The sequence below is a fragment of the Mus pahari genome, chromosome 11, assembly GCF_900095145.1.
Source record: "Mus pahari chromosome 11, PAHARI_EIJ_v1.1, whole genome shotgun sequence".
NCBI classification, from domain to species: Eukaryota; Metazoa; Chordata; class Mammalia; order Rodentia; family Muridae; genus Mus; species Mus pahari.
In genome coordinates this window covers 45504544-45521288 of record NC_034600.1, presented here as the reverse complement: position 1 = coordinate 45521288, position 16745 = coordinate 45504544, and positions in this window count along the sequence as shown.

The following is a 16745-nucleotide window of genomic DNA, read 5'->3' as shown; positions in this document are numbered from 1 at the left end:
ATATTAAAATTGTATTTTACCTTAAAGGTAATGGAGAGGCTGTTGAGATAGCTCAGTGTAAGTGCATGCACTGCTCTTGCAGAGGACTGAAGTTTCGTTTCCAGTGCCCACATCAGGTGGCTCACAACCACCTTTTATTTTTAACTTGTAGCAATTTTACTCTAACTATTTAATTCTATCCATCAGTTGATGAATAGATTTATCATTCATTAATTTATTTTTCCATTAATTTATTTATTCACTTTACATCCCAATCGCAGCACCCAACTCCTCTCAGTACCCCCAGTTATAGAGACCCTCCCCCATTCCTTCATCTCTGAGAAGGGAGCATACCAACCAACTCTAGCACCTCAAGTCACTGTTGGACTAGGTAAATCCTCTCCCACTGCTGTCAGACAGGACAACCCAACTAGGAGAACAGGAGCCAAAGGCAGGCAACAGAGTCAGAGTAAGTCCCCATTCCAGTTGTTGGGGTAGCCCCATGAAGGCCAAGATTCAATGTGTGGAAGGGGTTGGGTGCTAAGGTCCGGCCCTTGTATGCTCTTTGATTGGTAGTTAGTTCTTTGGGAGTCCCCGAGGGTCCAGGTAAATTGACTCTGTTGGTCTGCTTGTGGAGTCCCTATTCTCTTTGGGTTTCTCAGTCCTTCCTACAACTCTTCCACAAAGCTTCTAGAGTTCTGTGTAATATTTGACTGTGGGTGTCTATATCTGTCTAAGTCAGCTGCTGGGTAGAGATTCTCAGAGGACAGTTATGCTAGACTCCTGTCTGCAACTGTAACAGAGTATCATTATTAGTGTCAGGGATTGGTTCTTGTTCATGGGATGGAACTCAGGTTGGGCCATTCATGGGTTAGCCATTCCCTTTCTCTATGCTCCATCTTTTTTTATATCTCCAACTAAAAGAGAATCTAATGATTCTGACCTCTATGAGCACCTACACTTACAAGCATATACCAACACACACACAAACACACACAGACACATTCAACAAAGACAGACAGAAACAGAGACAGAGGGAGGCAGGGTGAGGGGAGACAGAAAGTGGGGGAGTTAAAAAAAAATAACAAAAACAATCCCCAAATATTTTTACATAAATAGAGCTTTTGAGAATGAAAAATCCAAACGCTGAGAAGTCTGTCAATTTTGTTTTTCATCTAATATAGTATGGGAGCCAAGTTGTCTCAGTAAACTATAGAAACTTTCCAAAGCGCACGAATTTGTGCTTAGCTTCATGTAACTTAAAGTGTATTATCATGTATTAAAGTGTATTATCATGTATTAAAGTGTATTATCCTGAATAAATCAGATTCTATTACTTGTCCCTCCCAATTCTGGTTTACCTATTTCTTCCTTAAAAGTAATAAAGATATCTATAAGTCTGAATGTAGAGATTGTTCACTTAATAATTTATTCAGTTCTTTCCTCATGGTATACAAACTCCCGATAGAGTACAGAAATGAAAAAAGTGTTACAAAGAAGAATAGATCTCAGAACTGGAAAGATAATTTTGATCATTTTAAAGCCATGTTAGGTCTCCAAACAATTGGTTTCCCTGTGAATTATGTAGTTTGAATCTATTAATATTTTGGAACATCCAATTTCTGTCTCTTCCTTGATCCTGTAATTTCACTTTCTGTGATTCTTCATCTCTTTATGACACAAACCAGTATTTCTCATTCCACAGCTAATACTCACATTACTCTTTCCCATATCCCTCTGGCTTTCTATTAAGTTTTGCCCGTCCATTAAATATTGATTTTGTAAGTCCTGCCTTTCATAAAAACATACTGATAGAACATTTTGCTATTATTTTATATAAAATGCCATAGATGTGAATTTTTACCTACATACACTTCAAAATACTTTTAATCCTCATATATAGTCCATTTTCCCATTGATTATTTCAAGTTACTGAGTCATTTATAAAGATATAGTTGTTTTCTTGTAAAAATTTCAATCCTTCAAAGGAAGAATTGCACACATTTCCACTACTCTCCACTAAGCTCCAAAAGTTCTTAACATTTGTCCAGACAGCTAACATTTCTGAAATTTAAAAAGAAATAATTATCAGTCACTATTACTGACTTTTTTTGATATTCAGGATGATCTTTTGAAATGCAAAACTGTAATTCTGTAAATAAAAGTCTCTCAATATTATTTAAAATAACCCACTTGATGTAGATAAAAGAAAAAGAATTTGCATTTTTCTTAACACATAAGTGGAATGTAATTTAAAATGTTCGGTAAATTAAATTTTAATTAAGATGAAATAATAAGTATATTAAGTATCATTTCCATGCTTATACAACTCGCCTTCTAAATGGCCCTACATCACATATTTGTATTTAATTCCAACTGACAGATGCTTTAAACATACCTGAATGTCAGAAAAAGTATGTAAATGCGCTTTTAAAATTTTTATGTCTATGTGCATGTATGAATGCATGCACATGTACATGTGAGTGCCCACAGAAGCCAGGAAAGAACACTGAATCCCTTGAAGCTATAGTTACAAAAAGTCCTGTGGCCCCTGGTGTGGGTGTTTTTATTTTCTCAAGAACAATAAGCACTCTAAACCTCTCAGCCTCTTAAATGCATATTTTAGTAGCAGTTTTAAAAGAAATATAAAATTTACACTTTCTAAGATGATAGTTCAAAAAGGGGTGATGTCCGAGATTTGAGATTTTACCTAACACAGTGTACATGTGTATGTTAATGATAGTCCCTGTCGTCTGTCTGCTCACGATGATCTGAAGTAAAGCTTCAATAGTAGAAAGGACAGGTTTTATAAATAGAAAGATGAATTTTAAAATTAAATACACAATGCAGTCAGGTATAATAGAACACAAACTGTAGCTCAAACCATCCAGAAGCTGAGGCAAGACCACTATCTGAAGATCGAAGCCAGCCAGGACCACAGCATGAGGCTTTGTCTCAAAAAAGAAAAAAAAAATTTTACTGAAAGTAAACATTATTTCTTCTTAGATATATTCATTTCTCTGCCTCCATTTATATTTTAGTAAGAAATAGCTGGTTAATGGGCATTAACAGCCATCAACAAATCAAAATTCTGTAAGATATGTTTGTGACAAAAGCAAATGGGCCCAGAACAAGTTAGTCTGCAAGAGACTTTGGTCCATATAAGAGGCCCTGTGTCCCTCATTCTCATTAAGAAATTCTTTCTTCAGACACTAACCATTAACAAGAGTTTGTAGACTGGGGATCTTCCTAATTCCTTACAAGGGATTCCATGAATGTTTTCAAACTTTCCAAGATAAATAGAGATTTGTAAGCAAAGACCTGCTACTCAGGCTTCCTCTGAACAAAGTAACTTCACATTAGTAAATGGTTTATCAAACAGGACAAAATTTTGCATAGACATTTAGGGTACAAAATGGCTCCTCCCTGCGGAAGTCGACACGGTGATAAGGCTCATAACAACAACTAACTTCAATCTTCCAATAACGGTGTTTAAAAGCTATCTAAAATTTTAGTACATTATTGAGGTAGCACTGTATAAAATGTTAGGTCAATAGTGCTAAATCATCCATTTATTGCTCAAATTGTTAGTCTTAGTGTCGTATGAGTATAGTGCCTCTTGACCTATGGCTATAAACAAACTAACTTGTGGCCCTTCTCCTGGCCAGGAGCTACAGTCTGTGTCAACACTGAGATTACTATCGAGAAGAGGAACTTTTGGCTTTCTGTCTAGGAAAAATGGCAATAGGAAGGAGAACTCTCTGGGTAATATACTTTATTTTAGTTTTGTTCCTCTAGGATCAAGTACACCCCCCTTTAAAATTAGAGGAATATCTCTTTCTGACTGTAGAAAATAAAGGGACGAAGAGCTATCTTTTCTTACATCAAAGCAGAAAACACATAGAAGTCTAATTTCATTAACTTGGCAGGTTGCTTCAAAATCTTTGAAAACAATCTAAACATGTTACTCTATATCCAAAGTTAAGTGCAATCTTCACTTCTCAACAAGGTAACTTCTCTTCGCAACAGATGGAAGAGACCATCATAGAACAACCAACCAGTCAAAATGCAAGGTTGTGGACGCTGATACTAAAGGATATATCTAGAAAACCCTCCCATGCTTTAGGATCAAGGAACACTGTGGAAGAGGAGGCAGAAAGACTGCAAGAACCAGATGATCTGGGAGTTTGATGTGAGAATGTTTCGCCTAGCAACGTCAGAAGCAATACCAATAAAGTCTCACCAATGGGAATGTGTAAAAAGCAGCTGAACAAAGACAGTAATAGTGGATGAGAGAGGCCCAACGTGACTCAACCATATACAAAGAACCATTGGCAGCTAAAGGTTGCTGTTCGTGGGAGAAATAGCCTTCTCCAGGGAAGACACATCAATTGGTTATCTGATACAAAATAGCACAAATAAGCACTGAAAACATACATGTGTGTAACTTTGTACAGGCTAAGCAAGTTATTCATAGGAGTATGTATGAATGTGTGTGTGTGTGTGTGTGTGTGTGTGTGTGTGTGTGTGTGTGTAAGAGCATTAATGAAATAAGAAGCAATGAATAAGAGGGGTATATGGAAGCTCTGGTGAGAATATGGGAAGGGAGAAATAATGTAATTATATTGTAAATGTCAAAAAGAAAAAGAAAAACAAAACAAAAATAATATTGAAGTGAAAGAGAAAGAGAGAACAACTAGAGATCGTCGGTCAAGGCAGGGCTGCCAGCACATTGTTTACTTCCAACCATTTCTCTGTGACCCAAATCAGAACAAATCAGTTTGTCTTTCTTTTGATAGCAACACTTTTCAAGATATCAGACTGCATAGATCAGTCATGTAGTTCACATTATCGCATAGTCTGTTTCTTATTTCCACAGAGATAGTGAACTAATCTTCTAGGCCAACAGTATGGTCTGGTCTTTGAAAGCATTATTTAGGACCATAATATCAAAATTGTTTTATAATACGACATAAAAAATACCTATTGTCTCACAAGTGTACCGTGGAATACTTTCTATAAATGGAAGCATGTACCATTATAAAGGAGCCATTATTAAGTTAGTTCTTAAAGAAATTTGTAGACATTCAAAATTTAATTTTCTGGTTTGAGAAATTAGTTGTTTTATAAAAATGGGCCATGTGATTATGTAGTGATACATTTTGTCACTTTCTGAATCAATAAATTAATTATTCTTTCCACTCTAATTTCTAAATAAGTATATCAGTTAATGAGTCAAAAAATTATCTGGGAGTTTGGAATATAAAAAAAAAATTAAGACCAAAGACTTGAAAAATTCATATACTTATCAGTTATATGAATAATCATTATTTATTATGTGGAAAACAAAATAATAACAAGTTTTCTTGAGGCAGAAAATAAATGAAATATGAGGGTTTCCTAAGTGACCAAATAAGAGCAGATAAATTTTTGGCTCTGGGTTTTGTTTGTTTGTTGTTCTGATTTTCCAAAACATTTATGTCTCAAAGGATGTCCTCTCGAAATCCACAGCTGTGCCCAGCATGTGGAAAGGCATGCATTCTTGTCAGGTGCCGCCCACGCCAACTTTCCTTCTACCCTATGACTTCCTTCCCTCAGAAGATAGATGGACTGGAATGTTCCAAGTACATAAAGACACTGAGAACCGCATTGCTCCAACTCTCTTGCCCCCGACAGTCGTAATGAATTGTATAATTGACTATGTCACTGTAAAATGAAGCGGAAAATGGTATTTGTTGTTCTGCTAGAGGAAAAGGAGAGAGAGAATAAATTTCGCTGAAAATTGTGAATGTAAATGTATTCTCGGATAGACTAGACGTTGTAAAGTTTCTTCCTGACATGGAACAAGAGCAGCACTGTAAGAAGACTTTGTGTTAAATAATACAGCTATTTTACATTTTATTATGCATTTATTTTGTTACATGAAAGCCATGAATGGAGAGATTATTGTTTGTCAAGTGAACGTAATATAATACATGACATAAATTAATTTATTTAATTTTGAATCTAACTGCTACACACAAAGAACTACAGGCAACTGAGGAATGCTGTGAACAGGAGAAACAGTCTTACTGAACAGCAGGTTATATTTAAAAACATGTGTGACTATGGATGTGTGTGTGTGTGTGTGTGTGTGTGTGTGAAGTAGGATAAGAAAAGACCAATTATTTGATATTGATTAATTGATTGATTGATTGATTGATTTAGTGATCTACCTAAAATATTACTTGTACTGTCTATTTGCCAAGCATGACTTCACTGCAACATGGATCAGAATGATCAGGCGGTATAGCTTCAATAACAGTTCATGTCCCTTAACATCCTGATGACTATCATCTATGCTTCTGCACAGTCTTGCTAGCTTGTCTGCCCCACCTTGTGGTTTTAAAATAAAACTGGATCCAGAACCAAAGCCTTTCAGGAACTATCCTGATTTTGGTTTAGTGGTCTACTCTCTTCCACTCTCATTGACGTTGGAATGCTTATTGCAGAAAAGAGCCCCACAACATAGGTAAGACCAATTAATAGAAAAAGAGGATGTGAATTAGGGAGACAGCAAGGAGGGTTCACAGAGGTGGGGAGGGTAGGAGGAAAATTACATAACTATATTATAATCCCGAAGGAAAAATACCTTAAGTCTGTCCTGAGGGTACATGCCTTTAATCCTAGCACTCAGGAGGCAAAGGCAGGAGAATCTGAATTCCAGACCACTTGGTCTACATAGTAAGCTCTAGGACTGCCAGGAATATATACATAGGAAGTTTCACTCTGAAGCAAAATTATATGTTTTCCAGATACATATAGCTGATCTATAAATTACAAAATGTTTATTTAAAAAGTAAAATGTGCTGATCTTAAAATATATAAAATCATTCAAAAGAATCATGATTTCTCTATGTAGCTTTGCTATTTCTAATATCCTGAGTAGTTGATGTCCACATTTTAAGAAATTTTGTCCATATCCACCCAAATAAAGTACACACATTTGAGCTTGAAGGGGCAGAACTGGTCTGCTTATTCGGCTCATACTTAATAATATACCTTTCACTTTGCATTTATCTCTTTAAAATACATTATGAACATCTTTTAGGTTAACATAAAAAATGTAAAATATTTTGCTGATAGTACTATAATTCCATAAATAGTAATGTAGTACTCTGTATATTTTTGTTGATTGGCCTAATTTCCTCAAAATAAATTTCCAATTTAAATTGATTAGGTTTAATTGTTTTGCATATGTAATGTTATGTCATATATGTAATATTGATATTAGTAAGTCAATTCACAGTGATCATAGATGTTTCCATCAGAGTATGTATGAAACCACTAATTTATCTGTTACTAGTCTACAAATGATATTCACACAGGCATACATTTTTATTATTCAGTGTTTTACCTTTATGCTTTACTTTGTGTTGGGAGTACAAGACTTACAACCATTCATTTACTCTTTTATAAGCCATTGTTTTATGAATTATATCCTATTATTTTTATTTCATTTTTACTACTGTTTGGTTTTTTTTAGATGAGTTTCTCTCTATAGCTCCTAATCTTTCTTGGGGTTATCTATTAATTTCTTATCATAATCAAGAACTTACATGATGGCAGTCCTTGCTTCCTTTTTAATAATATTCTATCAACTGAATTTACTTAAAATTCTTATTTTATGTGTGCCTCATCAATTTTCCCTTTACCTTTCTGTATTTCTGGGTTGCTTCATATGCCATCACATATGAAAAATTTAAAATCACCTTTTAAAATTTCATTTTAATAAATATTTTAGTTTGACTTATAATCACTAGATGGTAGTTATGTATGCCTTTAATCTCAGCATTTGGGAGCAAAGGCTGGTACATCCCTGAGTTTTGGTCAGACTTGTCTACATAATGAGTTCCAGGACAGCCAGAGAATCCCCTCCCCATCCCGCTGAAAGGATTGCACTCATTGAAATAAAATTAATGCTTTTGGGGAAATCACGTGAATAAATAAAATTATAAATTGAGTTAGGACTTAAAATCTGGTCTAACCCCATGTTCCTGAATATACAGAAAAGTATGCAAATATGAATTCTTCCAAAATTAGCCTTGAATATGATGCAACAGTTAGGAGTTTCAACAGCATTTGTATTTTTATGCTCTTTGCCATTTTATTTGTTGTCATGAGAAATGCTTAGCGCCATTTTAAAATGTACATCGCCAGGGAATATCTCCAGAAATGTCAACCCACCACCATCCATGATATAGTAAAGATTACTTCTTCTGCGTCACAGGAATGTTTTCCTTTTCTCACTCATAGGTATCCCAGTGAGGAGATGTTTGCTGGGCGTTAATGGAGGTGTATGCTTAGGATACAAATAAATTAAATGAACAATTTGAGGGGCAACGATGGGTGGCTTGCAAGCCCTTCCACTCTCCTCTCCCCTCCCTGTTATTGTTTTCCCTTCTCCTCCCTTTTATCTGCTCTATTTCTTATGTGTAAATCAGAGCTTTGAGTAGTCTACTCATGGGCTGAAGCCTGGGATTGCATTTCAAATGGCTGTTCATATAGTAACATTGTTCCAGTCTCTTTCCATTACAAATGCAATGTCAATGTCAATTTACAAGTCTTTGTTCATGTCTCTGATTACAGCTCTCAGAAACATTCTTAAAACGGGGGATTAATGGATTCACAATTTAAAACACTAACCCTGGGAAAGCCAAATTATTTTTCTGTGATGTCATCTTCACACTGTTCCCCTCCAAATCTTCCACACAAACCATGACGTCATTAAAATTAAGATTCAAAATCAATAAAAACAATATATAACTGAATACATTCTATGCACAATATTAATTGCTAACATTGATTGATGGTCTTCTGCAGTTGATTTGAAGAACTGGGCATAGAAGAGATCTGCTCACTGGTATATGTAAACTGAAAGTTCTATGAGTGCATAAACTTCACGTTGTGATTTAAAAATGAATGTGAAAGTCTGTGCTATCTTGCGAGCAGAAATACATTATCTTATGGCCCTTTAAATGTGTACGTCAATCATGTGATGGACTTTTAAGCTCCCAGTATCTACTTTCTGAGGCCATGGCTTTCTTCTTAGCTTTCCCCTTCCCCACCCTCACTCCTGGAACACATGAGTTCTTTATAATTCAGGTATGTTATCAACTATGTTTTCTAAATGTTTTACTATTTGTGGATTAGGTTTAAATATATTAGCTCTTACTTGTAAAGGGTCAATAAAAGCTCATTTTGTCCACATGATTATTTTACTGAGTAGTTGTCTTTAGCAACATTTTAACACTTTAAATTTTCTTTAAAACGTGTGCTATGGATTCACACCTGAGACATGTTTCCTTAATGCACTCGAAAGCATATGACCTGACGTAGGAAGCTGCAGGTCTCTTGTTACAGTTTTATTTATGATGAGCAGTTTTAGAGTCATTTATTAAATAATTTTTCCACCCTAACTACATACCACATGTTTCATACATGCTAGCTACTTTCCCCAAATTCTTCTAATTCAAACACCAAACTTAAACTAGTTTTAACTATTTTAGGGTTCATATTATATTTTAATGTTGCAACAAACCTTGTTCTTGTCAAATGTATCTGAAATGTCTGTACCATCTTTTTTTTTTCTTGTTTGTTCTAACAATCACTTTTTTTATTAGATATTTTCTTTATTTACATTTCAAATGCTATCCCAAAAGTTCCCTATACCCTCCCCCCCCGCCCTGCTCTCCTACCCACCCACTCCTACTTCTTGGCCCTGGTGTTCCCCTGTACTAGGGTCCTCTCTTCCCAATGATGGCCGACTAGGCCATCTTCTGCTACATATGCAGCTAGAGACACGAGCTCAGGGGGTACTGGTTAGTTCAAATTGTTGTTCCACCTATAAGGTTGCAGACCCCTTCAGCTCCTTGGGTACTTTCTCTAGCTCCTACATCAGGGGCCCTGTGTTCCATGCAATAGATGACAATGAGCATCCACTTCTGTATTTGCCAGGCACTGGCATAGCCTCACAAGAGACAACTATATCAGGGTCCTTTCAGCAAAATCTTGCTGGCATATGCAATAGTGTCTGGGTTTGGTGGCTGATTATGGGATGGATCCCTGGGTGGGGTAGTCTCTAGATGGCCATTCCTTTCAACTTAGCTCCAAATCATTCATATGTAGTGATAGTCTCTATAAACCTAAATCCACTCTGACATTTTCCCCCAGCCCAGAACTGTTATACTGATGAAGCAATTCTAAATCTGAAGGAAAACGGCTCCTTCTATACATTTGTTAATTCTTTAATGGACAGCCAACATCACAGATATAGTGTTCCAAATATAAGCCTAGAACACAGTCTCATTAAGATCTTGTCATAGTCATTTATTTTAAGGCATTCAATTCTGATATGAGTAATAGCAGTAATTTATTATTTCACCACAATTTGCTGTGTTTTTATGTGTTGTTTTAGTCAACACTCATCCTCAGGTTTTTTTCATATTTTTAGATGAACAATGTATTTATTTTAGGGGTGAGATGATTTGCTGATAAAACTGACATTTTCACCAAAGTGATAGGTATTCTTGTTTCCATTTTCATTTTCACAGAGTGTGGTATGCTAAGATATTGTCACAAACTCCATTTCCCTACACCAAACAGGACTGTTCTATATACAACAACTTCCTGTAATTCACCGAGCTTACATTTAATAAAACAAGACATATGTACATGAGGTACAGATGAAATTGTATTCAAGTTTAGTAGAACTAAACATAAAATCTTGAAAACGATGTCAGATTAGACTGAAATATTTAGGTTGACGAGGTCGGAACCATAGATGTAATCTTTTTATTGTTTTATTGTGAGAATTAAATTTCACATATGGATTTCAGCCGTTTCCCCAAACAAATAATTTGCGAAAATAGTCATTTAACTGCTTTTATTATTAATTGGCTTTTAAGGTCCTTCTGCCATGTGTCACTGGGGAGCACCACAGATCTCTCCAATTATAAAAAAAAAGCAAGTTTATTGGTGCATGGCAAGTGTAAACCTGTGAGATCCCTGGCAACAGGAAAATGGCAAATTAAACCAAAACCACATGGAAGGAGAAATGAATCCCTGGTCAATGGGCATTCAGGAAGGGACGCCAAGCAAATAAACAGCCGGTCCATTAGTTAGTTATTGCCAGCACTAAATGAATAAAACTATGGAGAAAAACATCACAGCAGCACGGTGACAATCTGTGTTAGGTTTGTAGAGCCGGGTGGAAATGGCTGAAAGACGTACGTGGCTGCCGTGAAACGGAGGAATGCAGGTACAGCGGCCAGGCTGGAAGATGCCTCGCGTTGGAGGGCAGCCGATGAGCTCCACTCATAACGGCATCCTGAAAAACAGCTGGCTCCTACCCTTCAAATATTGACTGAGTGTTTACAAATCTGGTCCAGTTTCTAGGCAAACAGCTTCTATAAACACAGCGTACCATCTGGTTTCATGGCTCAAGTACTTCGATGACGCTTTTCCCCAGGGCCGGTGAGTCGGGGGGGGGGGGGGAGCGTTCTTGATTAATTCTAGCAATTTATAGTATGCCTTTGCCTCATGTCAGGTAGTTAAAACCCAAGTGAACTTGGATACAAATTTGGGATGCTGAGAGCATGAGATTTTCCATATAATCGTTAATAGCAAGAGAAGCAGTCGCTGCCAGCTACGGTTCCAGGAGGGAGGTGATGGGTCTAAACTCTCTTGAGCATAAATTTGCAGGGCAAGAAGGAAGTAGATTTTATAAGCGGTGTGTACTTTGTTATGCCACATTTACCACACATTATCAAAGGCAAACAGAGGGAGAGGAGGGGTTTTGAGGAGACAAACAGGTTTAGGGCTTTATGTAAACAGCCATCACGGTTTTAAGGGTGGTAGCCAAGCAGAGTTTAAAAGTGGGTGCAAGGCAGACCTTAAAGTGTGTGGAATTCAGGCAATAAAAAGCACTGTCATTAAAACCGCACATTCCTTCCTCACCAATCTGGCTGTTTCTAACACCGCCCTTGCACAGTGCCTTGGAAGGCTACAATTTGACACGCTTTGGCTTAAGTGAGCTGGCCTCTTCTTCACTGATTAAGAAAGCAATTTTCAAGTTTATCAGGTGTGGCTGGGAAGGGTGTGACTTGCCTGTGGGCTCCTCTATTGAGTTGTTAGATAAATAAAATAAAAGATTATTTATGATGAAACCGGTTTTTCCTTATGTTTTCTATAACTCACAACTTAGAACACATTTGTAGTTGGTATTATTACCAAAGGGCACTGTTTGTATTACTAGACTTTATGGGTATTCTCTGTGTGACAATTACACTCTGAGCTTCACCTTAATTTTCGTCTTCCTCATTGATCATTTTTCTGATTTAGTTGAAATTACTGCGTCATTGATGTAATTGAGCATTTACTGACATTTCCATTGCAATAATGTCATAAATATTATTATAATAATATAAATCAATAACTGATATAAGTCGATAACTGCATTATGAATTGCCCTCAAATATCTCTCAAAAATGACCCCGAACCTTCTCTTGACTACACTCCAAAAGGATTTGTGCTTTTGGTTAGTTTTGCTTTGTTTCACATCAAACCCAAAACCTGTATTTCAAGTTAAACAAATTGTTGTTGTGACTCAGGCCATATTTACACTCAGGTGTTTTGGCCAACTGAATTCTCAAACCATTCAAGATAAGTGAAATTAGGCATTACTGCATCTCATTGTTGAGTGAACTCTGAAAAAAGCAGGTCCCATGGAAGTAGAGAATGAAGTGGTGTTCCTGGGAGGCTAGGGAGAGCAGGAGACGGAAGATCTGGAGATTCTTTAAGGAGCACCAAGTTGTAGTTAGGAACTTTTTGTTTATATGACTATATGTCATCAGAATATTTCTGAGAAATTTAAATTTCTTTTAAAGATAACACATTCGATAAAATAAAGAAAAAGTAGTTACATACATCCTTTCTCTTCCCAAAAGTAGAATACTATCTCACAGGAGATTTTTGAAGCAACAATGCTCTAACTAAAACGACAGTTTCAATGAAGGTTATGCCACACACAGTGTGACTGTAATTAATAAATGACATCACTCGCTTAAGCTCTCCTCCTTGTCTACTAAGTGGCACAAGAAGTGAGTGAAACTTAGGTGCTTGATGACAAGTCTGACGGCATACTCCTTCGTTTGGACGGTTATCAAAACCTTCTGTGAATTACAGCACAAAGTGTCATCTCCCTATGATCTTAAAGGCTTTCGTGTTAGGAAGGGAGAGAGACAGGGAGCATCCAAAAACAGTGTCAACCGTAAGAAGGCAGGGAAGACATGGGGGTGAGGCTTGCCAGTGTCAACAGTAAGAAGGCAGGGAAGCCATGGGGGGGTGAAAACGTGACTTTCTAGCAGAGGTAATATCAGGAATAAGTGATTGTAGTGAGAGCAGCATCGGCCAAATGAGACAGACATAGAGGTGGACTGCCCACCCTGGGCAAGCAGTGACATACACTGGCCTATGAAACTAGCTAACAGTGAGTGAGAAGAAGCAGAGCACATTGAAAGAGGAAGGTGGAGGGGAAGCCATGGCATGAACAGAATCAAACATGTGCTTCAGAAAGCGTAGTTTACATGAGCAGAGGTGGCGAGATTTGAAGTCAAATTGGAAAGTGGTTACCATCATCAATGGGAACCCCCCCCTTTCCCAATGTGTAAAATCAAACAGGTCTAAGAAACCATCATGGATTGGTATTTTGCAATACCCCGCTTATTCCTTCACACGTGGTGTTTTCGTTGGAACAAAAGGAGGAGCAAGCAGAGGAAAGGGATGGAGAGAAAAATCATGTATTGTAGGCTCAGGTGCTCTAGTGACATGACTGTTCTCAATTTCACATACTGGCAGCTACTTGTCTGCCAACTCTTCTAATTCTGGGACACCTCAGACAGCCTTCAGTCCCCAAACATTCTGTCTATCCCTAAACACCGTATGACTGTTTCCTCTCGACACATTCTCAACCCTCCTGATGCTGCAACCCTTTATGTTGTGGTGAGCCCCCAAACCATAAAATTACTTTGTTGAATTATAATGTGAATATCTGATATGCAGGTTATCTGTTAATTGACCTCCATGGGGGTCATGACCCACAGGTTGAGAACCACTGCCTTACATACACACTAAGGAAAAAAATAGTATTTTCAGAAAGAAAGCCTTTAAATAATAAAAAGATGATATCAACGTTTTTTGTTTTGTTTTTAAATCACAACATTAGGTGTGAGAGATGGTGCCACTGTTTGTTTAGAAGGTTCAATACTTTTGCAGAGGTCCCAGGTCACCCCCCCCCCCCCCCAGAATACACATGACCGGTCATAACCATAGGGAACTCCAGGTTCCAGGGAATTCAGTGCCCTCCTCTGGCCTCTGTGGACAACATGAGCAGGTGATTCATGAGCATACATGTAGGCAAAATATTCAGATACATAAATAATAATAAATAATTAATAATCAAGTAAGTAATAGCATTTAGACACTGAAGATATCTTAAAAGTACCAAGTTTCTACTCCATCTTTGATAGCTAGTTAAAGACTAGTTATGTTGTTGGCCTAAAAGCTTGAAGAAGAGCCTCTGTCCAATATCCTCAGCTTGCCTCCAGCTTCTTACACCAAGGCTCTAGAGTCTAGATAGGTACTTCTATTCGAGTATCTTCATTCTGAAAGAGAAAGTACTCGACAAAATCCAGGTAGTTAGAAATGCAAGTTCTCTCAGACTGTGTAATACAAGCTGTTGAGCCCACGGCTCAACCTCACTACTTAGCATCGATCTCTCACCACACCCACAGGAAAGCCAGTAATTCACTCCATTCTTTTTCTTCATCAGACAGTGGTCCTCTACCTGTTCAGGAATCCTGCAGTCTTTGGTTGAAAAAAACCATTGTAGTAATATCAGCTCACGCCTGATTTTGGCTGTATTTCAGGACAAATTTTCACCACAGTGTGATCGCCACCACCGTTACACTTCTCGCTGCCAGTTGCTTTGCCCATTGGCTGTTTCTTGCTTCTTGTTTGTTATTGTGACTTGCTTGAGTAGATCTTCCTAGTTCCCTGTGGTAGAGGCTGCTGTTGGCCTCCACAAACTCCCACCCACCTACCCACCCACCACACACTTTCTCTAGATTTACTCATTTTCCAGTGGCTGAATATTCTTAGGCTTTACCTCCTCCAAAGACTTGTCCTTACCTCATAGGAACCATTGCAAACAGGGGTATCCAGAAGGTTAAGCCTCTGGTGTTCCATGCTCATGACTGCTACATACAGGGCTTCAAGAAGTTTAGTGGCCAAACTGGAACTCACTACCCAAGGGCAATCCAACTCTAATGTTCTACTCACATATCACATAAGCACTATATTTTATCTGAGCTCCATCTTTAATATGTCCTTGGTTTATTCTGACTCCCTTATTTTCTAGAAAGAGCTTTTCCTTCAAATTTCATGTGTACCAAATCCCTCCCATATCTAAGGAATCCAAACCAAGATATTATCATAGCCACCATCTCTTATTTCAGCCGGAATGTATATGGGCTGTGCCAATGCACAAGCAAAAATGGAAACATTCTTCAGATGTCTGGAAGCAGCTGCTTGCCTCACTCTGTATTAAACAGTAAGTCTGAAACTTTAAATGCCCATTAAATTCCTAGTGGGTTCCCATTTGGAAGACAGTGTCCTCCAATAAAGTCCTCAAACTCTAGGCTATTAGGTAGAGCTCCTGTAGCCTTCTTAATCTTGTTGTTCACTTCCTGGGCTCTTATAATACCGCTCACAAACTCTGATTAGCGTTTGACATATAGTAAAATGGCTAGCCATAAAAAGAATAGTCTTTCCAATGCTACACAATCATCACAAGTGATATCCCTAAGAAACATATGTAGAAATCAAATTTTCAGAGTTTACAATTATCTCGGATAGGTCTGACTTATCCAAGTCTTTTATGACCCAGTCATGTCCACTGACCAAGTACATATTGACATGTTCTCAATATTATATTTCCTTTAGAGAATGTTCCTGTGGAATGCTCCCTGTTTTATAGTCAAATAAAGTAAAACAGAATAATGTCTGATGGATAGATGAAAACAACACTTTGGAACACATAGAATTACAATATGGTAGCTAAAACTCATGTCATCTGATTTTAGTTGCAATTTTATGATTTGCAATGACAATTGGTGTGTCATAATCCCAGGTATCAAGTTTTTCTCAGTTGGTTTTCTCATCTCTAGTATGAGAATAAATGCTTGTTTGACTATGAGGATGTGACCATTAAATAAATTGATAGATCCAAAATTTACTAGTAGAAGGTACAGCAATGCAGTCCCTACTCAAGATGTGTTAATCATTATTTTTTTTCAGATCCCTGTTTTAAATATTTTCGTCATAACTTCATTTACTAGGTAAGTATTTTCGTTCTGACTGAGAACATAATGAATTATGCTCTCAATTTTAGTTTAAACCTTACTCCAGTTACAAGGGAGTGCAGCCCTCATGCTACAGATTGCAAACCTTGGTCCTTTCTATATTTCTCCAATGTCTTTTCCTTACACAGCAGCCCCACGTATTCCCTCCCCAGACAGCCGTCTCCAAAGCGGCCACGTGAGCCAGACAGTAGTGTAACTCTCACCTCCTGAGATCCAAGCCAATTGAGTTTTCAACATATCTACATAGGCTGGCGTACATCGCCTGCCCACGGTGCTAACAAAACAGTTCTAAAGGAAAAAAAAAAA